Source organism: Balaenoptera borealis (genome assembly GCF_965194805.1).
Source record: "Balaenoptera borealis genome assembly, chromosome: 15".
NCBI classification, from domain to species: domain Eukaryota; kingdom Metazoa; phylum Chordata; class Mammalia; order Artiodactyla; family Balaenopteridae; genus Balaenoptera; species Balaenoptera borealis.
The window spans coordinates 74,373,623-74,398,776 of NC_138871.1; the positions used below are offsets into that span (position 1 = coordinate 74,373,623).

The following is a 25,154-nucleotide window of genomic DNA, read 5'->3' on the forward strand; positions in this document are numbered from 1 at the left end:
ATTTAGCTGGGAACATGTACACATCTACAGAGATAAAGGTTGATTACTCAGCCTCCTTATGGTCTAGCTGTGGCATGTGATTAAATTTTGACCAAGAAAGTGATAATAGAAGTGATATAGGTAAACTTCTGGACTGAGTTTTCTAATGAAGCTATGTGTATTTCTCTCTTTCTTTCCCCCTCCCCTCTGACTAGGAAATGGTAATTGAAGCTGCTCCCTTGGACCCAGAGATGGAAGCTTCAGATTGAGGATGGCAGAGCTGCTCAAACTTCCTGAACTGTTGGATGAGACAGAAATGAACTTCTCTTTTATTTAAGCCTCTGGATTTTGGGTCTCTTTGTTATACCAACTTTCCTGTAACCTAACTAAAAGATCTATATGCAGGGCCAATTTGTGCCCTAAAATATTCTGGTTGACATCTCCCCCCAAAGCCTAGATCTACTCCCTGAAGACTAGAGAGAGCTGCATGAGAGCAGAGCTCAAGACATTGTGGTTTGTTTAAACTATGACTCCTTGGAAAGTTAAGAAATGGAGTTCATTGCAGTAGCTGGGAGAACATCACCAAGAAATTCACCATTAAATGTTTTGTTGTTGCTGATTGTGTAACTTCTTATTTTGAAATAATTTCAAAATTATACAAAACTTACAGATAGGTTGCAAGAGTAGTGCAGGAACATTTGCAAACCCCCTTTTTGGATTTACCAACTGTTGTGTCCATTTTACTTTCTCATTCTCTATTGTGTGTGTGTCTACTAATATATTCTTTTTTTCTGAATTACTTGAGAGTGAAGAGACTGTCTTTATGATTTTTTACTTCTTGGAAAAACATAGCCCAGTTATTTGTAGAATGTTCCTCAAACATGAGTAGATTTAGGTTGTATATTTTGAGCAGGAATGTCATAGAAGTGATGCTGTGCCTTCTCAGTGCCTCATATCAGAAGTCAAGTGATGCCCATTTGTCACTTTGATCATCAGGTAAAGGTATTATCCACCAGGTTTTTCCATTGTAAGGTTACTCTTCTCTGTTTATTTAGTAAATAATGTGTGGGCAGATACTTTGGGGCCATGTAAATATCCTGTTACTCATCACACTTTTACTACCAGTTTTAACATCCACTGTTACATTTTATATACTAGGAATTTTTAACAAAGACTTACTTGAAGAAAGTGCGTTGTCCCAAAAAGGTGCTTAGGACCATCTACCTTGGAAGAAAGAGACCTGGAGTCTAGTTTCAGCCCATCAACCCCAGACTTTGATTTCCTTTTTTGTAAAATGGATGGTCATGTTCTTGGGTGAAATGACTTCTATCTGGTTCTCTGAATCCAAGGACCTGGCGTTTATAGACAGGGGTACTCCTGGCATCTTCAGAAGGAGAGTTCCTTGAGGTGCAAAACTGCCACATGCTTTGTAGGATCCTTGGCATCCCTGGCTGTTGTTTACTAAAATTCCAGAAGTTTTCTGCCCTGGAGAGGTTTTAAAATATGGCTGTTCATTGTTTGACACCTCTCCTGTCAAGAGGTGAGGCCCATATTACCTTTCCCTGAATCTGGGTGTGCCTGTGCTCAATTTGGCTAATACAGTACAGCAAAAGTGACACTGTGTGACTTCTGAGCTTTGGTCCTAAAATGCCATGTAACTTCCCCCTTGTTTGCAGGAAGTCTTAATCTTGGAGGCTTGAGACAGCATGTAAGATGTTGGCTTCCCTGAGGGTGCTATGGTATGTACAGTTGCTCTGGTCAACAGTCCCAGCTAAGCCCACCTTTGAGTCATCTTGGCCCAGGTACCAAACATGTGAATGAAGAAGTCTCTACATGATTCCGGCCTACGGTTATTTGAGAACTTCTCAGCTATTTGAATCTTCCTAGCTGAGATCCTGGGTTGCTGTGGAGTAGAGGCAACTATACCCCTTCTGAATTTTTGACCCACAAAATTGTGAGCATAATAAAATGGTGGTTGTTTTATGCCATTTTAATTTGGAGGGCATTGCTATGCAGTGATACCTGGGACATCCATACCTTTCCAAGTCCCCTTGAAGGACTGTACCACCCTCAAGTGGGAGCCACTGTGGATTCTAGCCTAATGCTTTCACTTTCTACTACTTGTCAACAAAATATATTTTAAGTCAAAATATTATTATACGGTGAGTGTGGTCTGTCTCTCCTATGTGTCCTCTGAGGGAACAAGGTCATGACTTCTTTGTGTTTTTTAGTAATGTCAGCAACCCTTGTTTACTCTCTAAAGTTTATTAGGAACCATGGCATGTTTATGGGACACTGATTACTTCCAAATAATAAGTACTTATAATAAGCAATATCAGTCGTACTGTGCTTTTGGAATAGCTGTGATCCTGAAAAGGTGGTAATAAAGTGAATTCTATAGAGGGAATCCTATTTCTCTAGAGGCTTGACTTACATATTTGAAGATGTATTCCAGAGTCTTTTGTCTCACTGCCTTGACATTAAAGACTGGGTAAGTGAGGACAGTGAGAGCTTTGAGTGATCCCTGTCTGGACTTGACATAGGTACTGTAACTGCCTTCTCTTGACATCTAATGGCTGCCAAACCTGAGAGGGAGGCAGAACCCTAAACATTCCCCATTCATTCGTTCATTCATTCATTCATTCAACAAATCAGGAATTGTATTAGGTTTTGGTGATAGAGCACTGAAGAAGGCAGGCACAGTTTCTTCCCTCATGGAGCTTACATTCAACCTAGCAGGATGGACAATAAGTGGGTAGTTTACAAGTTTAGTGATTACAGTAACACTGTGCCTCTCACTGTCTGTAGCAAAGGACCTGTTTGTTCTTTCTATCTGTGGGTCATCTATCTAGCATTTCTGATTTCTCACCTGTCACAGGTAGATATATCCTATTACACACGACTGAATACAATTTGAGCCACTGTGATTTACCACTAAGTCTGACAACACCCAGACTAGTCTGTATGCTGTTCAAAAAAGATGAATCCACAGATTTCTGGCTGGATGTTGTGGAATGTCAAATTGCTATCCAAGTATTGACATATTTGCTTTTAATGTCTCTGTTCATCTCATTGCAGATCACTGACAAATAGTTCATACTCTAGCCCTGGTCCACAGACCACACTTTGAGTAGCACAACTGTAGAGAAGTAGTATAGGAGGGTATCATGTTGTCAGTTGCCCTTCTTCACATATTTCTCAACAAAAATTAGAAAATTGGAGGGAGTTTTCTCACAATGTGACTGTCTTATGTTCCATCTTATTTTTTAATTCCAGCTTGATATGGGAGAATTAATGAGCAGAGGCTGGGAGTCATCACCTTACCTCTTAGAATCCACCTGTTGCTACAAGGACATGCAGGTTCCTTTCACGTTGTTCCCAGGATCATTCAGTTCAGGGCCTGGCAGGGATGATGCAGACAGAGTTAACTTTCGGTATTCCAAGTTCCTACGTACCTAATACTGATATCATGATTCTCTAATGCTGGGTACCCTCTCAGGAGGGTACAAGGAAGAAAGTGACTCAAAACAGCTTTACATCATTCCACTTATGAAATTCTCAGTGATATCATCTGAATTTTACAGGTAAAGAAATGGTAACATACTAAGTAAGGAACTCTCTTGGGTGAAAAGAAAAGGAACACTCAAATTTTGAATAATTTTTTTTCCAGGATTAAAAAAACTGGAAAACAAAACCAATTTCAAAGTGTGGAGGAGGGTAGCTTTTCATGAGCTAGAATTTCTTAATAATTCCAATTATAAATATTTTTCTTATGAATAATTTCTCCTTAAAATTAAATAATCCAAAATGCAATGAATTATGCAGCAGCTAGGCAGAATATTACACTTACACCCTAACTTGCTTTGTGCAAAATGAGAAAAAGAGTCTGTTCTATCCCAGATTCTATCTACCAGCCTGAGGTGAGAGGGCCGGCCTTGGGAGTATTCATGGAGTGAGGGCTCTGGGGAAGACCACGTAGCCCCTCTATTTCTCATGTCTAATCTGGCCACAGGGCAGAATTTCACAACAGAGCAGGGAAATCAGCTAATCACTGACACCTTGCCAGCTGTGGAGTACATTCAGTGATGAATTGGAACTGGCAAATGAAGTCCTGCTGCTTGTGTCCAGATCTATTTACCTGAAAAAAATCATTCCCACCAAAAAAAAAAAAAAGAAAAAGATCCAAAGAGCAAACAATAACATCCAAACCAAACAAGAAATTTAAAGGCCACTATCAAGCGTCTTTTCTCCTGCTTTTCCTTCAAAATACCAGTGTTTATTTAATAGACCCACAGCCCCAGGGTGGAAACAAACAGATCAATCACCAGAGTGTTCCACTGTGCCCATCATCCTGACGCCCGCTGATGGTATTTATCTGAGTCTGAAAGTCATCACACAGGCACAGGTGCAGCTGATGTGGCATGACATTGGTGCTATATAAAGGGCTGAGAGTGACAGCATGAAGGTAGAGAAAATTATGCCTAAGAATTCCAGGCAGCCAGCCCACCTCCCAGCCCTCCGGGTACCCACTGCCTCACCCGAATTACCTTCTGGTCATGACCATCATGTCCCATCATCCACTTTAATAGCAGTTGGTACTCTGCTTGCTGCCTGCTCTGCCTGTCGCCAAGGCTCAGAAGAACATCTCGTGGGACCATCTTTCTCTGCTGGGATGAACTCATGACGTTTTTGTTTTTGTTTTCTTTTTTGTTGTTTTGTTTTGTTTTTTGCTCCTAGCATGGAGCTGTGCTAATTTCTCAGAGAGCATACAAGTTTCCACAGGAAAAGAGTCTGCCCATATTTGAAAGACAAAGACTGAGGCTTGAGATTTTTGACGTAAACAAAACTCTTACATAAGCCAGGAACTTAAGGACACTAAAGGCAGTGTGAGTCCTCTGCATTTTAAATGCTGGTTTATGAATGAAGAAGGATAACTACCTACGACATGGGAGCCAAATCAAAGCTAGTACTTTATGTAGCTTAAATAAACGAATTGCCACAAAAAGCTTGAGCTTGTCCAAGTGGCTGGTGGGCTGTTTGCTTGAGTTGAAAGTCATTCCCTGGGAATTTGGGCAGGGTCACTGTAGAGAAATCCATCAACATTTTGGTGATGAGCAAATGATCATTATCTACCCAGGGTCTCAGAGTTGAAGCTCCGGTAGGAGCCTCTGTCTACAAACTGCATCTTTTGGGAGCCACCTGTGTGTTCTTAGGACATGAAGGTTTATAAGGAAAATGTCATAGACGTTCACAACCCTCCAAGAGCTTTGTTTCCAACCAGGAAGGAAAGCACATCGCTGAAATCTGTCAAGTATGAGGTGCACAGAACAAGCATGGACTGGGGGCCTTGACCCCTTAATTCCAAGTATTGCCACAGAGGACTTAGTGACCTACTAGGGTAAGTAAAGCATGTTGGGTCCCCCTGGAAAGGAGATCACAAATGATCTAAGCCAAGGGGTAGTAGTGTTACTGACCCTTTCGAGTTCCCAACAAGGGTCCTTCTGCCTGGTGCTGTTCAGGCCAATAGAATGAGATGGAGTTTAGTGCAGAAGCAAATGAAAGTTTTATTCTTCGATTAAAGAATAGAGTAGCGCGAGCTCCGGCTCTAGAGCACACGTTCTCTCTCTGTGGGCAGGGCTGCTTTACAGGGTTCTCGTCTGGGGAGGAAGGGGCGGAGTTCTCGCGGGGCTGGCGGAGTTCTCGCGGGGCTGGCTCAGCTCTCGCGGGGCTGGCGCAGCTCTCGCGAGTTGGGTGCCCCGTCTCTGCACAGGGCCCGCCCCCGCCATCTTGAATTGAGGTGTCTTGAGCAGTGCTGACGCACGCTGTGCGCTGAGCCGAAGGGCCGGGAACAGTCACCTAGCACGGGAAACTCTGGTCTGAAGAGTGCAAGGTGCAAGGCCTCTGAACTCGGCACCCTATGAGCAAGTGAAACTACACTCAGCGCAAAGGAAAAAAAAAGGTTAGACTTTATCTTATTACCCAGATTCTATTTTGATTTCCTGGGAATTGTTCATGGGCTTTGCTGCTGACGGTAGGGATAATAATACTGTGCCTGTTCCCTGTCCTAGCGTCAGTCTTCTAACCTAAGGAAGGAAACACACCCTCCAAATCACAGAACCCCAAAATTATTGCAACTCAAGCTGTCTGGATCAGTATCATTTTTCTCATCTAAAACACGCACTGATTTGACATCCTTAAGGGCTCACTAGCCAACTCACTAGCTTTTGCGGTTGCAGGAACTTATGACATTGCAAGGTGGGCTGCATGTGCACGGGCGGTCGGGGTGGGCTATGAATGGGGTTAGGTGTCCTGTAGGACCCTGAGAGCAGAACTGGAAACTTCAGCTCTGCTACCATGGTGAGCAGTGCTGTTAAAGCTTGCCCAGTGCACACCTTCAGGAAGACTTCTCTCAGGGATCAAAACTCTGGTAGTTTTAAAAGTAGCATATCCATTCATTCCTTTACTCATTGATTCTTGCATTATTTAATTCAGTAATTAAACAGATATATATATGTGTAAACAGTCTGCCAATCCCTCTTTCTAGGATATGTACGGAGCCCCCCATTTAAGTTCTTTTGGAAGGTTTATGTATCCTGTTCACTCATTCATTCATTGATTCACTAACGTTCTTGCCCTATGGAGCCTGCATCCCCTTACAAGACTCTGTAGGAGAGAAGTACTAACAGTTCTTTACCCAGGATCTCTGGTGTGGAGCTGGGATGATTGGTGGCTGCTTAGGATACAACCTAAGCTGTAAACTCTTCCCAGAGTCAGGCAGTGTTCATGTCAGTATTTGCTCTGGAGGAGATACGTTAGGAGGAAAGGCAGTGATTCATGGTTTTTTAAAACTTGTCTGTAGATGTTTTGAAAGTTGCAGCTGTGTACCTATGAAAACACTAAGCAGAAGGAACAGAGTCTTGCCTTGGGTCAGTTTTGTCATCACCCACCCTGTTGTTCACCCTGTGTTGTCAACCCTAGCTAACTTCTCTCGTGTTTCCTTGTTATTCTTCAAGCTTCAGCTCATGTGCCCCTCTTCCAGGAAACTTCCTGATTATAGCAGAATGGTTTCGTACAGCCCCTCTGAGCATCTCCATCCCTTAGTGTCTACATATTTCATGGAGGCCTAGAGGTCTTCATAGTTCAGAGAGGGCATATTGTTTCTCTCTGTCTAGACTCTGGCCTCCTTGGAGAGCAAGCATCAAGTGCAGTCCCTCCTGTCCAATTCTTGAACAGTGGACACATTGTTTCAAGGGCACTGATGACTTCTTGATACTTCAGTGGCTGGCCAGATATGTAGTTGGATCACACCCTGAGGTTACCTTGGCTTTCTGTACAGGTAAGAACTTAACCCCGGCAGCAGTGAGGCCCATCTTCAGCTGTTTCCACTCTGTATGTTTAGTCGCTAGTGGTGCCTTGAGGGCTGCCGTTCCCTCCTCTGCAGATTTTCCTGTTGGAACTTTGCATGTGTCAGTTTGCCTGCAGACACTACTGTGGTGTCACACTTGTGACTTGATGAGAGTGATTTTCCTAACTGAAACAACTCTGGTGATTAGCTCCAGCTCCCTTCTGCCAGCCCATACAGCTGGGATGGGCTGCAGTGTACATACACACACACACACACACACACACACACACACACGCGCGCGCGCAGCCTGAGGGTCCGGTTTCCTGGGTGCTTTAGGACCCACTGGAGCTCCCTCTGTAAGCCCTCCCTCCCTTCCTGAGTTAACAACAGTGTCCCAGATACATGCATAACAGGTTTCCAATTTATTTCTTTTCAACAGCGCTTGGCAAACATTTCTTCCCCCTTTCTCTTTTTATTGCTTGCCTTTACTTTATCTGCTAAATCCCTGCTTGTGGGTCTCCAGCTGCCTTTATAGCACCTGCCCTTGTTAATATCTCTGTGTTGTTGCACTGCTGCCCTTGGGGTCTTAATGAGGAGCAGGTGGATATTATCAGGTCACTTTCAGGGAAGAGGATGGGAAGGGAACCTATTACCTGCCAAGGCATTATATAGGTTATCTCATTTAAAACCATCCTCGGTGCAGTAAATATTATTTCCCTGACTTTGTAATGAGAAAATCTATCCCCAGGAAAGCTCCCAAATATCATTCTTTCGGAATTCCCTATAAGAGTCAATCTCTCTTCTGCTTAAGTTCTTTCAGTGGAGTCCTAGGATCTGTTACAGAATAAAGATCACATTCCGTAGCCCGGTATTCAAAATCCCTCGTGGCCTGGCCCTAATCTACATTTTCTGTCCCATTGCTCACCACTTGATAAATATTCAGTTATAATCGAATTGAGTTTTTACTCTTCTGCATAAGTACACAACTCCTTCCCACCTCTATACCTTTGCTCTTGAGATTCTCCTCTTTAGAATGCCCTCCTTACACCATTTACCCCACATATATAGATTATGCTTAATTTTGAAGAAGTAGCTGAAAAATCACAGGCTCCACACAAACCCACTTGACCTCCTCAGTTGGAAGTAATCACTCCCCGCTCCACCATCCGTGGCACCTCACCTGGATCTCTCCCTTAGTCCTTCTTACCATTGCCTCATCTGAAGCTGTGATCTCCTTGAAGGCGAGAATCACATCTGATTCTAATTTATCATCCCACAATATGTCCAGGGCAGTACCTTTCTCAGAGTTTATGCTTTAAAAAAAACTAGTTGTTGAATTAATGACTTGGGAAAAGTCACTCCATCTCCTTCAAACTACCATCTCCAGCTGTGGTTAATAACTAATACTAATTAAGAGACTAATGACTAAAACTTATGAGACAAAAATTGGTGCTACAGCAAGATCCTTTTTGACCCACCTCCTAGAGTAAGGGAAATAAAAACAAAAATAAACAAATGGGAACTAATGAAACTTAAAGGCTTTGCACAGCAAAGGAAACCATAAACAAGGCAAAAAGAGAACCCTCAGAAAGGGAGAAAATATTTGCAAACGAAGCAACTGACAAAGGATTAATCTCCAAAATATACAAACAGCTCATGCAGCTCAATATCAAAAAAACAAACAACCCAATCCAAAAATGGGCAGAAGACCTAAATAGACATTTCTCCAAAGAAGATACACAGATTGCCAACAAACACATGAAAGGATGCTCAACATCACTAATCATTAGAGAAATACAAATCAAAACCATAATGAGATATCACCTTACACTGGTCAGAATGGCTATCATCAAAAAATCTAGAAACAATAAATGCTGGAGAGGGTGTGATGAAAAGGGAACCCTCCTGCACTGTTGGTGGGAATGTAAATTGATACAGCCACTATGGAGAACAGTATGGAGGTTCCTTAAAAAACTAAAAATAGACCTACCATATGACCCAGCAATCCCACTACTGAGACTATACCCTGAGAAAACCATAATTCAAAAAGGGTCATGTACCACAATGTTCATTGCAGCTCTATTTACAATAGCCAGGACATGGAAGCAACCTAAGTGTCCATCGACAGATGAATGGATAAAGAAGATGTGGCACATATATACAATGGAATATTACTCAGCCATAAAAGTAAATGAAACTGAGCTATTTGTAGTGAGGTGGATGGACCTAGAGTCTGTCATACAGAGTGAAATAAGTCAGAAAGAGAAAAACAAATACCATATGCTAACACATATATATGGAATCTTAAAAAAAAAAATGGTTCTGAAGAACCAAGGGGCGGGACAGGAATAAAGACACAGACATAGAGAATGGACTTGAGGACACAGGGAGGGGGAAAGTAGGCTGGGACGAAGTGAAAGGGTGGCATGGATATATATACACTACCAAATATAAAATAGATAGCTAGTGGGAAGCAGCCACATAGCACAGGGAGATCAGCTCGGTGCTTTGTGACCACCTGGAGGGGTGGGATAGAGAGGGTGGGAGGGAGACGAAAGAGGGAAGAGATATGGGGATATATGTATATGTACAGCTGATTCACTTTGTTATACAGCATTAACTAACAACATTGTAAAGCAATTATACTCCATGAAGATGTTAAAAAAAAAAAATTGGTGCTAAATGACCAGCTTTCTGAAAATTTTGCTTAATGAGGCTAGCTCTTTTTATACTTCCCAAATGGTTTAATCTTTGGTGACTATCTTTGTATTTGGTTAAATAGACATGGGTCTCCTTTAATGTAAATTTCAAGTTTCAAAATAGTTAAAAAAAAATTTTTTTTGTCAGAATAGGACATGTACAAATCAGAGTCAAAGTAAGCTAATCCCTTTATCTATAGACAATTGGTGGTTATGCAAAAATGTACATATGAAAGGGGACTTCCCTGGTGGTCCAGCAGGTAAGACTCCATGCTTCCACTGCAGGCGGCAAGGGTTCGATCCTTGGTCGGGTAACTAAGATTTCTACATGCCACCTGGCTTGGCCAAAAAAAAATGTACACGTGAAATATGAAATATGCTTACCAAAAACTCACTGAGTGTTAACTTACCTCTTTTGACCCGAATTTAACCATTAATGTAGTCCATAAACGTTTATAGGTACAGACATAGATCTTTCCTAAATTTCATGCCTATACATTCAATATCAACTCAAAAACTCTATGTGGATGATCCACAACCCCTGGGCCCCAAGATACATAAAATTGAATGTATAATCCCATATCCCTGGCCAACCATGTCAAGCCACATATAACCTGTTCTGTCTGCTCTATGTGGATCAAATAGCAGTGCCATAGCCTTTGTAAATCCGGTAATTATCCTCTATTTTACTTCTTTGCTCTTTTTCCTCAATCCTGCTCAACCAATCAGTTATTCAGTGCAATTGATTATACTTCAGAAATATCTGTAATATGTTGTGTTGCTCCTTGTCTTTACCTCCAGTAATATGTGTGTTTTTTTGAATAAAACAAAACATGGCCAATATTATTAATAATAAACAATGTATTAAGTGTCTACAAATCCTGACAACATATGAGGTTCTTTCTAGATATTTTCTCATTTAACACTAACAAGAGCCCTTTGAAGGAAGGCATTTCAAGCAAAATTTATCTTAAATGGGGAGAAGGAGACTTAGAAAGTTGAATTTCCTGAAGTTTCACAATTAGTAAGTGGCAAAATGGGATTTAAATGAGTCTCTGTGATTCCGAAGTCTAATCTCTTTTGCTAAACCACATTGCTTCTCAGTGCAGAAAATGATAGCTTTGATTAAAAACATTCATTGGTTTATTCGCAGATTCACTGAGCATGCATATGTGCTGTGCTTTGTATTAGACTGATGAGATAGTGATGGATCCATTCCTAGAGCAACTCCTGGGATCATCAGGATTAGGCGAGGCTCTGCTGCTATGACAAACATCTGGAACATCTCAGTCACTTCAAAATCACAAGTTTTATTGCTCACACACCCCACTTACCTGCTGATGGTTGGCTGGGGCCTCTGCTCTGTGTCATCCCCTTTCTCACTCCAGGAGCCAGGATGATAGATCAGCTAGTTTCTGGAACATCCCTGGTTACCTTGGCAGTGGGTTAATAGAGTTTGGTGAAGCAAGTGCTGGCTCTTGAAGCTTTTAACCACAAGTGTTGTCAGCTGTTTAGAAATGCATACTTCATTGGCCAGAGAGAGTCACAGGGCCACAAACAGGAAAGCAGGGAGGTATGGGGCAGGGCAATAAATAATGTTGAGTAGTAATGTAGTTTACTACATAAAAATATGAAGTTAGTCATACACACACTACTGGGAAAGGAAGCTTTAGTCTCAGTTCCTTTCATTAGAAATATGCCGAGGAAGGAAAACTTGCTAATATGACTAATCATTGTTCAAGGCGCTAATTATGCTCTTTGGCACTTCCTGCTGCCCTGAGGTAGACAGACCTAGATAGAGCTTGCCCTTAGGAAAGAGTTAGTTCATGCCCCTCTCTCTATATTCTGCAATATTTGATAGAACTGGCAAACGGAGGGGGCACCTTCTTTGGTGCCTGAACATCCCTTTTACTCTTTGCTCTGGTCTGCCTTTCTTTATGTGGCCACTAAGATGGTGGTAAGAGGCCAAGTTTAGACTTCGCAGCAGTGGGAGGGAGGAGCTAGGAGGCCCTGTTTAGGCCTTGAACCAAACCCACTTTTCTAACCCAGTTTTTAGGAGGGTTCAGCATTGGGATGCTCTTAGAGCTAATAGCAGAATGGTACTTTGGGAACAGTAGCCAAATGGATATCCCATTTGATTGCTGTTCCTTGAGACTATATTCATCAGAATCTCATCAGGGAGAAACATTGATTAATAGGATTCAATATTTTCTTTTTTGGATTCTTGCCTAACATGCCAATGGAAGCACACACACACACATTTTATGGGTCACAGAGGAAAACAAAATGATCAGTATATTCTGCAGGTAGGTAAGTCAGGAAAAGATGAGTTCTTTAGGTCCTGAAGAGTGGGAGGAAGCAGTAGGGCAGAAGAAATAGCAAATACACAGAGTCAAGAAGGAGCATAGCCTCCTAGGCAAATAACATGTGAATACAGTGGATCCAGAGCAAAGGCTTTTTGGTGGGATTTGACAAAAACTAAAGCTGAAAAGGCCAGATTATTAAAGGCTGCTAGAAAGAGAGAAACTTAATCCTGTATTTTTCATTTCAGAATCTCTCTTACTAGACACTTAATCATTATTTAGGGAATGAATGAATATATGTGTGTGTGTGTGTGTGTGTATATATATATATATATATATATATATATATATATATATATGGAGAGAGAGTTATATAATATATAATGTATATAGGTTATTTGCTGTATGTAGGCATTAGATTATTATATCTCTATAAGAACCCAATATAATAAATTACTATTGTTATATCAATAGTAAAGATGGGAAAACTGAGGCAGAGAGATGCTAAGAGTTTGATGTACTATATATCAAATATGCCTTTGGCTGCAAGTAAAATTATACTTGTTGTGAGATAATAGGAAATATTTTTTATTTTATATTATAAATTTATATTATATTATTTATATTAATAATATTCTATTCTATTCTATTATTAATTTATAATCTCTACAGAGATTATAAATCTCTGTCCCAGGTTTTTAGCTGTAGCCCCACTCCCAACTTCTCCAGAGAGAGTAGAAGGTCTGGAAACGGAGTTAATAATTGATCATGCCTATGTGGGTAAGCCTCCATAAAATCCCAATAGTAGGGGTTTTGGAGAGCTTCCAGGTTGAAGTGTTTCTCTAAGTTCTTCGAGCTATTCTAGCAAATTAATTGAACCCAAGGACAGGAAGTTTGGTCAGAAGCACAGGTGATAGCCAGGGCTTGCAACTGGTGTCTGAAGTGGGGGGTGGCATGGGGTAGGAACAGTCTTGTGGTACTGAGCCCTTAGGCTGTGGGATCTGACACTATCTCTGGGTAAATAGTGTCAGAATTGAGTTGATACACTTGTCTAAAAATGTTTTAAATAATGATAAAAAGAAAGGAATGTTTATTATTTCTTGCAAGAAGAATTATGGTGGTAATTCCTGTCAGGGCTAACTTTGCAGCTCAGTAATGTTATTAGGGTCCCAGGCCCTTTCTACTCTTCCATTCCTGACCCTTGTATTTTCTCCCCATGGTTACCAAATGACTGCCACAGTTTCAGGCATCACATGAAAGCATGATGATGTCAGCTGACAGAGAGGGGTGCTTACTCTCTGCATGTCCTTACTAGGAAAGAAATTCGTCATAACTGACTATCTTTAGGAAAATATCTCAATAGCCTTTTTGGTGTGGCCATGAGAACATGATCTATCTGAAGGTGGCAAAACAGAGAGATTACATTGCTCTGTTTATGGTATTAGATAAAATTTGGGGTTGGGGCAAATAGAGAAGTAAGAGAGATAAAATGATTAAAACAAAAAGGACATTGATCTGAGCAACATTACATGGGATGGACTTTTGAATCAAAAGTCTGGGAGGCTGAAGGAATATTTTGAGAATTTAAAAATTTTTAATTTTCAAACAAAGTGTTTGTATTCCTGTGCCTGTATTATCTCTATTTTCTTGATTCCTCTCTACATACTGAAACTCGTAGAAATTCCACGTGTTTTGGAAAGAAAGTCAAGAAAAGGGACTGAATCCCCAGCCTCAGTTGGCATAAAGCTCTGAATTTAGATTAATATTGGGAAGATATAGAGTTCACTCGTTACAGGAATTTAAAGCTTAAGCCCTGAGAATTATCAGAAATCTTGAGGAAGACATTGCAGTTTCCATAGCATAGGAGATAGAGTCTTAGGATAATTTTATTTAATTTTCAGAAGACAGGAAGGCTTCCAATGTGGGTCACAAACAAAATGTTGCATTAAATATTCCTAAACGTCAATCTTTGCCCATATTTCTGATAATTCCCTATGTATAAATTCCCATAAGAGCAATTCTGGACAGAGGTAGTGGACAAATAGAAAGTCCTTGAAATGCATTGCCAAGTGCTGTGACAGGGTTAACCTCCTGTACCTTTGCCAACACTGGAGGGTATTGCGATGTTTCAGAAACCTTGTGTCTGAAGGTTTTTAAGTGCCTGTGTACCGACCCTGAGAAAGTGTCCATGTTTTGTTCTGGAAATTCCTGCCTACCTCCAGCCTCAGCCATATCCATAGCCTGAGTGTATTTGACTGTTTCTCTGATCCAGATGAAGCAGAAAAATGTGTGGGGAGGAGGAAGGAAGGAAGGAGCATGAAATGAATGAGGATCCAGAATGGTTAGCGTTTAAGAAATAGCAAGCGGCACAGTCTTAAAGGAAATGAGCCCTTTTCCTGAGACATTTGAATTTCTGAGAAGGATCTTTAAGGATGAGATATGTTAGCCCCAAACCTGAGGTTGGGTGCTGTCTCTGGAGGGTATTCTAATTTCCTCTTTATCCTCCTCACCCACCACCTCAACTGCCTCTAAGCACATACATGCACCACAGTCCTGTGCCACTTTCTGAGGCAGCAAAGCTGCTTTGTCCTGAAAATGTAGATTGTGTGGGAAGAGTCCATCAAAACTCATTTCTTCTGAGTAGGTTTCAAGGAAGGACCCAGAGTAGCAAGGGTTTGGTCATTTTGCACTGACCAGCACTCTCTTTTTTTCAGAAGGAATCCATCTTTTGCCTTTGGCCACCTGTATTAGAGGCAGATCCACTCACAGGAAACAGAATCCAGTACAGCAGTGGAGGCTGGGCTGAATTTAGGCTCCAGGGGAAAAACGTAATGAGTGATAACACTCATTGGAGTAATCAGGTGGTATTTTGTTTCTTTTCTGCATGTGTCATATGATTGCTCTGTGCATCTAGGGGACATGCAGGGTGTGAGAAATGTTGCCGAGCACCAGATAACTTGACGTCCTCCCACAGGGAGTTTCTGTGTTATGCCTTCCAGAGGAAATTCACCAAGCTCCAGAATCCAGTTTGCCTAAATTAATTTCCTTTAAATATATATGCTAGTGAGGTTTGGGAATTATTAACCTTAAGCTCTGTCTCTTCAGATGTAATGTTGGCATCATCATCCTCATCTCTCACCATCACTCTCATCATTTTCTTTGCCATCTCAATTTCCCTTATAATCATAGAAATCCAGAGTTGATTTACTCACAATCATCAGTTCTATTCCTCAGTCCACCAATAGGAGGTTGCCTGAGGGCAGAACTCACCTTGGGAATCCTAGTGTGCTTACCAGGCACAAGTAGGCACTCAGCATATATTTTACCAGATGAATGAGTGAATGTATGCAGAAATGAATACCTAATGCCGTCATTATTCATGCAAGGTGCCTCTTTTGTTTCATTTAATTTTAGTTGTTTTCCTTTTAAACTGCCATCCCATTCTCCTTCTTGCATAGGTACTCTCACTAGTGTAGCTAATGGATGTCCTCCCAATTCAGAGAGTGATTAAATCTTTCTCTCTCTTTATAGCCTTATGTTATTCTATGCAAAACTGGCTGATGATTTCTGACTGCTGCGGAGAGTTTCATAGTAGGCTTATAGCACATTTCATGTTTCTATTCTCTAGGTATGGGCATCTAGGTTGGCTCCAACTTCCTGCTGTCAAAGTAACGTGGATGTGGACATCCTCACAAATGTCTTTTTATGGACCTGTGAGATGGCTTCTCTGGGCTATCTGCTCAGGGATGCGATGATTGGGAATCATGGTCTATGTGTATGTTTAATTTCACTAAGTTTTACCAGATTCTCTCCAGAAAGGCAGTGCATAACTATTTCTATTTCCAACATTAGTTTTGCCTACTTTCTAATTTTGCCTATCAGATGGTTATAATAATGATTACCGAGTCTGAACATCTATTATTAGCCTTTCAGATCCCCTCTGAGTTGCCTGTTCTTATCCTTTATCTATATTGTATTGGCTTCTTATCTTTTCTAGATTATTTACAGAAATCCTTCATATATCCAGGTAGTAATTCCTTATTAATATCTTCCAGGTTTCTCTTATTATTGCCTTCACACAGGGTGGCATTTGAAGTACAGGAATCTTTTTCTGTTTAGTTTTTTTGTCTCATGATTTATATATTTTGAATTTTGTTTAATAAAGCCTTTCCCACTATAAGGTAAATATCTGTCCAATCTGAGGTAACCATATATTCTACATTTCCTGTGTTAATAGTATTGCCTTTCACAATCTGCTTTTTTAATCCATATATATATATGACAGAGACAGGATCACAAATCAGGGATATAACAAGTAGACCATTAGTCAGGTTTTGAGAATTAGCTCATTATTATATTTTAAGAAAATAAACTCCAAGCAGATTAAAGACCTAGCTGTCTTCCTTTTGGTGTATATTCTATCTTCTGCTGTTGGTTGTTCCATTTGTTGTCTTTTTTAAAAATAGCCCATGTTGTCTTCAAATACCTCACTTTTCTCTGTGAGCTTACTTTTTGTATCTTAGGGACCACCAGCTGTCTTGGCTAATAGTACCATCAGGGTGGAGGAGCAAACCTTAGATCCTAGACTGTTCCTCTTGGTGATGTGGAAACTCTGGTGCTGATATTTATGCTCAGTCATTTTTTATAACCTTTCCAGAGAAGTTCCCAGGGCTCCCTTCCAGGGTATCCCCCTCTGTGATAATAGGCATAGGGTGGTTGGGGAGATGTAAACAGCTGCGTTCCTACCCTGGATTAAAGCAAGCCGGAAGGTAATATGCTGGGGCCATATTGGGATTCATAGTGGTGTAGCAGCTGTCTCCCAGTGGAACCCTGGCCTGCTCCACTGTAGGCCACAGCCCAAACTTAACCATCACTCTTCTGTCTCCCCAGAAACTTCACACACGTTTTGCTTAGTTTTTGACCACCTTTCTTAAATATGCAAGCTTCCTTTTTCTCCTCTGGCGTCTTCATAGTTGCTTGGGGAGGGAGCCAACAGCCTGTACTTGTTAGCCATGATGTGGAGGATTGGAAGCCTGTCAGAAATTTGTCACATAGGACATCTGGTATTGGAGATTTGTGCATGTCAAGCATAATTGTGGGATGCTTTATGAGCTTTTACTGTATTAAATTGTTTTATTCAGATTGCATTTGTCATCTTTTAAGTTAAAAAAAAATCCTTCTAATATTTAGTCTTACTCATTGGACATGTAATTATAACAGTTTTGGTGAAAATAATAATGTGAAATTGAAAAGTAATCTCCATGAAATTCTGTGTGCTCATAACTAATCATTAATTTGATCTTCCAGCATCTCTGTAAGAACAGTAGGATCTCTGTATTGTTTTACAAAGAAGAAACCAGGGTAAGATTGCATGTCATATAGTCAAACCCACAATAGGTATTGGTGACACTTCCGGAGACACAACTGTGGAGGTCTTTGTTAAAAGCCTTGTGCTTCAATGACTACATGCCACAGAGTCTCCTGGTTGGGTCCTGCAACCATCCTGGCTCTATTTTTCAAGCTGATGGAAGCTATATCCAACATTCAGCTTTCAGTAGAAAGGAGGAACCCACCGCCCATATCGCCCCCACTTAAGATGTGTGGGGAAAGAGTCTAGGTATGAAAACCCAGAGACATGGCTTCCAGCCCTGGTCACATGTCCACCTGAATGCATGACTTTGGGCCAGTTTCTCTTTCCTGGGCTCAAGTTTCCTAAATATGAATGAGGAAGCTGACTTGATACATTTCCCTTTTCACTCAGCTCTAAAGAGTTTGGGGTTTGTATTAAAAGGACCATACACCATGATCAAGTGGGATTTATCCCAGGGATGCAAGGATTCTTCAATATACACAAAACAATCAACGTGATACACCATATTAACAAATTAAAGAATAAAAACCAAAGGATCATCTCAACAGATGCAGAAAAAAGTTTTGACAAAATTCAAAAACACCCATTTATGATAAAAACTCTCCAGAAAGTGGGCATAGAGGGAACCTACCTCAACATAACAAAAGCCACATACAACAAACCCACAACAAACATCATTCTCAATGGTGAAAAACTGAAAGCATTTCCTCTAAAATCAGGAGCAAGACAAGGATGTCCACTCTCACCACTATTATTCAACGTAGTATTGGAAGTCCTAGCCACAGTAGTCAGAGAATAAAAAGAAATACAAATTGGAAAAGAAGAAGTAAAACTGTCCCTGTTTGCCGATGACATGATACTATACATAGAAAAATCCTAAAGATGCCACCAGAAAACTACTAGAACTAATCAATGAATTTGGTAAGGTTGCAGGATATAAAATTAATGCACAGAAATCTCTTGCATTCCTATACACTAACAATGAAAGATCGGAAAGAGAAATTAAGGAAACAATCCCATTTACCATGCAATGAAAAGAATAAAATACCTAGGAATAAACCTACCTAAGGAGGCAAAAGACCTGTACTCAGAAAACTATAAAACACTGATGAAAGAACTCAAAGATAACATAAAGAGATGGAGAGATATACCGTGCTGCTGGATTGGAAGAATCAATATTGTGAAATTGCAATTATAGGTTGCATTTTCAATCTGTAATGTGACCCAAAGCAATCTACAGGTTCAATGCAATCCCTATCAAACTACCAATGGTGTTCTTCACAGAATTAGAACAAGAAATTTTACAATTTGTATGGAAACACAAAAGACCCCGAATAGCCAAAGCAATCTTGAGAAAGAAAAACGGAGCTGGAGGAATCAGGCTCCCTGAATTCAGCGTATACTACAAAGCTACAGTAATCAAGACAGTATGGTACAGGCACAAAAACAGAAATATAGATCAATGGAACAGGATAGAAAGCCCAGAGATAAACCCACACACATATGGTCACCTTATCTTTGATAAAGGAGGCAAGAATATACAATGGGGAAAAGACAGCCTCTTCAATAAGTGGTGCTGGGAAAAATGGATAGATACATGTAAAAGAATGAAATTAGAACAATCCCTAACACCATACACAAAAATAAACTCAAAATGGATTAAAGACTTAAAGGTACGGCCAGACACTGTAAAACGCTTAGAGGAAAACATAGGCAGAACACTCTGTGAGATACATCACAGCAAGATCCTTTTTGACCCACCTCCTAGAGTAAGGGAAATAAAACCAAAAATACACAAATGGAACCTAATGAAACGTATTAGCTTTTGCACAGCAAAGGAAACCATAAACAAGACGAAAAGACAACCCTCAGAATGGGAGAAAATATTTGCAAACGAAGCAACTGAGAAAGGATTAATCTCCAAAATATACAAACAGCTCATGCAGCTCGATATCACAAAAACAAACAACCCAATCCAAAAATGGGCTGAAGATCTAAATAGGCATTTCTCCAAAGAAGACATACAGATGGCCAACAAATATGAAAAGATGTTCAATATTCACTAATCATTAGAGAAATGCAAATCAAAACCACAGTGAGGTATCACCTCACACCAGTCAGAATGGCCATCATCAAAAAATCTAGAAACAATAAATGCTGGAGAGGGTGTGGTGAAAAGGGAACCCTCCTGCACTGTTGGTGGGAATGTAAATTGATACAGCCACTATGGAGAACAGTATGGATGTTCCTTAAAAACTAAAAATAGACCTACCATATGACCCAGCAATCCCACTACTGGGACTATACCCTGAGAAAACCGTAATTCAAAAAGTTACATGTACCACAATGTTCATTGCAGCACTATTTGCCAGGACACGGAAGCAACCTAAATGTCCATCCACAGGTGAATGGATAAAGAAGATGTGGCACATATATACAGCGGAATATTAGCCATGAAAAGCAACAAAACTGAGTTATTTGTAGTGAGGTGGATGGACCTAGAATCTGTCATACAGAGTGAAGTAAGTCAGAAAGAGAAAAACAAGTACCATATGCTAACGCATATATATGGAATTTTAAAAAGTGGTACCGATGAACCTGTTGGCAGGGCAGGAATAAAGATGCAGATGTAGAGAATGGACTTGAGGGCACAGCAAGGGAAGGAGAAGCTGGGATGAAGTGAGAGAGTAGCACTGACATATATACGCTATGAAATGTAAAATGGATGGCTAGTGGGAAGTTGCTGCATAGCACAAGGAGATCAGCTCGATGCTTTGTGATGACATAGAGGGATGGGATATGGAGGGTAGGAGGGAGGCTCAAGAGGGAGGGGATATGGGGATATATGTATACATATAGCTGATTCACTTTGTTGTACAGCAGAAACTAATACAACAGTATAAAGCATTTATATTCCAATAAAGATGTGGAAAACAGAAAGAGTTTGGAGTTTGTAATTGGAGGTTGGGGTTCAAGCAGACCCTGTATTCCATACAGAAGAACTGAATTTACTTCCTTTCCAGACCAGAAAGTCTAAGCATCAGTGGTTTGGAAGGGCCTTTAGATACAACCTAGACAGATGCTGAGGCTGGGATTCCTTTTGCAATTGTGTGAGTCTAGCAATGCATTAGAACTAGACATCTTTTCCAGCATATTCTTATGGAAGGGGAAGACTAAGCCTGTTTGCTCCAGGTGTTCATTGTCTTCAGCCTGCCCCAACTTCTTTGCCTCTCTTCTTTCCTGCTTTCAACACTTGTAGCCATCCAATGGCTTCCAGAGCTGCTTTTGCAAATGTGCAACCTGGCATGGGCCATGCCCACAGAAGGTGCTCCCAGACTATCGGTTTGTGAGGTGCTCATTGATCCCATCCCATTTTTGTGACCATCATCTATTATTATCAACTCTATCAACACCTGGGCCAGTTTTCATATTTGAAATCCAGGCAGATGTTAACCTTTTAAAGTCCCCAGTTGTGGAAGGAGTTTGAATGGGGTAGGAGGAGACTGGATGATATGCAGCTCTGGTTGGAAGGATGAGAAGAGTGGCAGAACTGAGCAAAAATCCTGCCCCAGGCAGAGAGCCTCTTATGTCGGTGGATCAGTAGGAAATAAGTGGAGATCTCAGCATCCCAGCTTTTTGGGGTTATCCTGAGCCCCCTGCTGTGGCCCCACTGACTGTTCCCTGTCTGGAGGCAGCAGAGAGGTGAAGGAGATCTTTAAAACTGCGCAGCAGACGGCCACTCCATAGGAGTATCCGTTTTGACAAAATAAACTGTGGATTTGTCCTAAGAACTCAGGCAGCAGAGGCTGCAGCCTCCTCCCTGGTCTCATGCTTGAAGACTTTTTCTCCCAGTAATGAGAGTGCCGAGTGAGCAGGACTTCTCCGACAGCGCTGGCAGCAGGACAACTTGTGCCGGGGATGGATTTTTCTTCATTGATTCTAATCTTCTTCCTGACTGGCTGTCTTGGCTGCTTTGACATATTGAATACTGAATAGTCCCTGAGTAATTCTTGAACATTTGGGGATCATTTTTATTTTTACAAGACAGTAGATTCCAATGGAGTGATTTATACATGTACTAGAAGAAAATGAAGAAAAAAAATAACAAAGTGGTTTCATTCTGGGAATAAACACGGATTCAGTGATGATTAAAAACAGCACTAAACAAAAGGTTCAGACCCAATCTTCAATAATTTCATAATTTTGTAAGGATGCACAGAATCATGTAGAGATGAACAGTAAAAGATAAAGGGCTTTCACAGCTATGACTTCAGCCATGATTGATGAGAAAATGCTACTGGAGGGAGAAAAGGAAAATGAATATTTATTAATAGAATAAAGTGTCAGGGGCTTAAAATCTAAGGAGATCCATCATTTCATATTCAAGGCTGGATGCCTTCAAAACAGAAGGTTCAATACAACGACCCCATAGCTGAGCCATAGACCAGAAAAATTCACAGGCGCTGTCGTCATTCGGACCATGGGGGACTTTCTGGAGATGTTATTCCCATTTCAGCTTCCATTAACATCACCTGAACAGGGCAATATCACATGAGTTATCACTTCAAGAATGCTATGACAGTGTCTGCTTCTGGGTCAGCTGAGGGCCGGACACCGGGGAGGAGGTGCACCAGCTCTGAGTGACAGGCGGAGACCTGACAACATTGGAACAGCCCTGGGGCTGAGTGGAGGTGAGAAACAGGCTCAGGGAGATTTGGGCTGTGCCTGAGTTCCACAACCAGCAAGTGACTGAGGCATCACTTCATCCAGTTCTTCTGACTTTAAACCCTCTGCTCTCTCAAGTGTTGGGTGACTGCCACAGCCGTGTGGCTGACAGGGTCTTGGTGCTCTGGCCGGGTGTCAGGCCTGAGCCTCTGAGGTGGGAGAGGCGAGCTCAGGACATTGGACCACCAGAGGTCTCCCGGCCTGACGTAATACCAATCAGCGAGAGCTCTCCCAGAGACCTCCGTCTCAATGCTAAGACCCAGCTCCACTCAACGACCAGCAAGCTCCAGTGCTGGACATCCCATGCCAAACAACTAGCAAGACAGGAACACAACCCCACCCATTAGCAGAGAGGTTGCCTAAAATCATAATAAGTTCACAGACACCTCAAAACACACCACCGGGCGTGGTCCTGCCCACCAGAAAGACAAGATCCAGCCTCATTCACCAGAACACAGGCACCAGTCCCCTCCACCAGGAAGCCTACACAACTCACTGAACTAACCTCACCCACAGGGGGGCAGGCATCAAAAACAATGGGAACTACGAACGTGCAGCCTCTGTAGAGGAGACCCCAAACACAGTAAGTTAAGCAAAATGAGAAGACAGAGAAGTACACAACAGATGAAGGAGCAAGGTAAAAACCCACCAGACCAAACAAATGAAGAGGAAATAGGCAGTTTACCTAAAAGAATTCAGAGTAACGATAGTAAAGATGATCCAAAATCTTGGAAATAGAATGGAGAAAATACAAGAAACATTTAACAAGGACCTAGACCTACAGAGCAAACAAACAATGATGAACACACAATAAATGAAATTAAAAATTCTCTAGAAGGAATCAGTAGCAGAATAACTGAGGCAGAAGAACAGATAAGTGACCTGGAAGATAAAATAGTGGAATAACTACTGCAGAGCAGAATAAAGAAAAAAGAATGAAAAGAACTGAGGACAGTCTCAGAGACATCAGGGGCAACATTAAATGCACCAGCATTCGAATTATAGGGGTCCCAGAAGAAGAAGAGAAAAGGAAAGGGACTGAGAAAATATTTGAAGAGATTATAGTTGAACACTTCCCTAATATGGGAAAGGAAATAGTCAATCAAGTCCAGGAAGCACAGAGAGTCCCATACAGGATAAATCCAAGGAGAAACGTGCCAAGACACATATTAAGCAAACTATCAGAAATTAAATACAAAGAAAAAATATTAAAAGGAGCAAGGGAAAAGCAACAAATAACATACAAGGGAATCCCCATAATGTTAACAACTGATTTTTCAGCAGAAACTCTGCAAGCCAGAAGGGAGTGGCAGGACATATTTAAAGTGATGAAAGGTAAAAAATTATAACCACGATTACTCTACCCATCAAGGATCTCATTCAATTCGATGGAGAAATTAAAACCTTTACAGACAAGCAAAAGCTAAGAGAAATCAGCAGCACCAAACCAGCTCTACAACAAATGCTAAAGGAACTTCTCTAGGCAGGAAACACAAGAGAAGGAAAAGACCTACAATAACAAACCCAAAACAATTAAGAAAATGGTAATAGGAGCATACATATTGATAATTACCTTAAATGTAAATGGATTAAATGCTCCAACCAAAAGACATAGACTGGATGAATGGATAGAAAAACAAGACCCGTATATATGCTGTCTACAAGAGACCCACTTCAGACCTAGGGACACATACAGACTGAAAGTGAGGGGATAGAAAAAGATATTCTATGCAAATGGAAATCAAAAGAAAGCTAGAGTAGCAATTCTCATATCAGACAAAATAGACTTTAAAATAGAGACTATTACAAGAGACAAAGAAGGACGCTGCATAATGATCAAGGGATCAATCCAAGAAGAAGATATAACAATTGTAAATATTTATGCACCCAACATAGGAGCACCTCAATACATAAGTCAAATGCTAACAGCCATAAAAGGGGAAATCGACAGTAACACAATCATAGTAGGGGACTTTAACACCCCAGTTTCACCAATGGACAGATAATCCAAAATGAAAATAAATGAGGAAACACAAGCTTTAAATGACACATTAAACAAGATGAACTTAATTGATCTTTATAGGACATTCCATCCAAAAACAATAGAATACACTTTCTTCTCAAGTGCTTATGGAAAATTCTCCAAGATAGAGCATATATTGGGTCACAAATCAAGCCTTGGTAAATTTAAGAGAACTGAAATTGTATCAAGTATCTTTTCTGACCACAACACTACAAAACTAGATATCAATTACAGGAAAAAAACTGTAAAAAATACAAACACATGGAGGCTAAACAATACACTACTAAATAACCAAGAGATCACTGAAGAAATCAAAGAGGAAATCAAAAAATACCTAGCAGCAAATGACAATGAAAAGATGACGACCCAAAACCTATGGGATGCAGCAAAAGCAGTTCTAAGAGGGAAGTTTATAGCAATACAAGCCTACCTCAAGAAGCAAGAAAATCTCAAATAAACAACCTAACCTTACACCTGAAGCAATTAGAGAAAGAAGAACAAAAAAACCCCAAAGTTAGCAGAAGGAGAGAAATCATAAAGATCAGGTCAGAAATAAATGAAAAAAAAATGAAGGAAACAATAGCAAAGATCAGTAAAACTAAAAGCTGGCTCTTTGAGAATATAAACAAAATTGATAAACCATTAGCCAGACTCATCAAGAAAAGAAGGGAAAAGACTCAAATCAATAGAATTATAAATGAAAAAGAAG

At 40.7% G+C, this 25,154-nt stretch overlaps 1 protein-coding gene across 2 annotated transcripts in view; it reads left to right on the forward strand.

Moving 5' to 3' along the window:
* Nucleotides 1–25,154, forward strand: part of LOC309612569 (uncharacterized protein) — a 452,870-nt gene that overhangs the window by 400,851 nt on the left and 26,865 nt on the right. For both annotated transcript variants that reach the window (XR_014235281.1, XM_082358452.1), the window contains one exon: nt 195–25,154. This exon is cut by the window's right edge and continues 26,865 nt beyond it. The gene's annotated coding sequence lies outside the window, so the exon portion shown is untranslated. The remainder of the gene's footprint in view (nt 1–194) is intronic.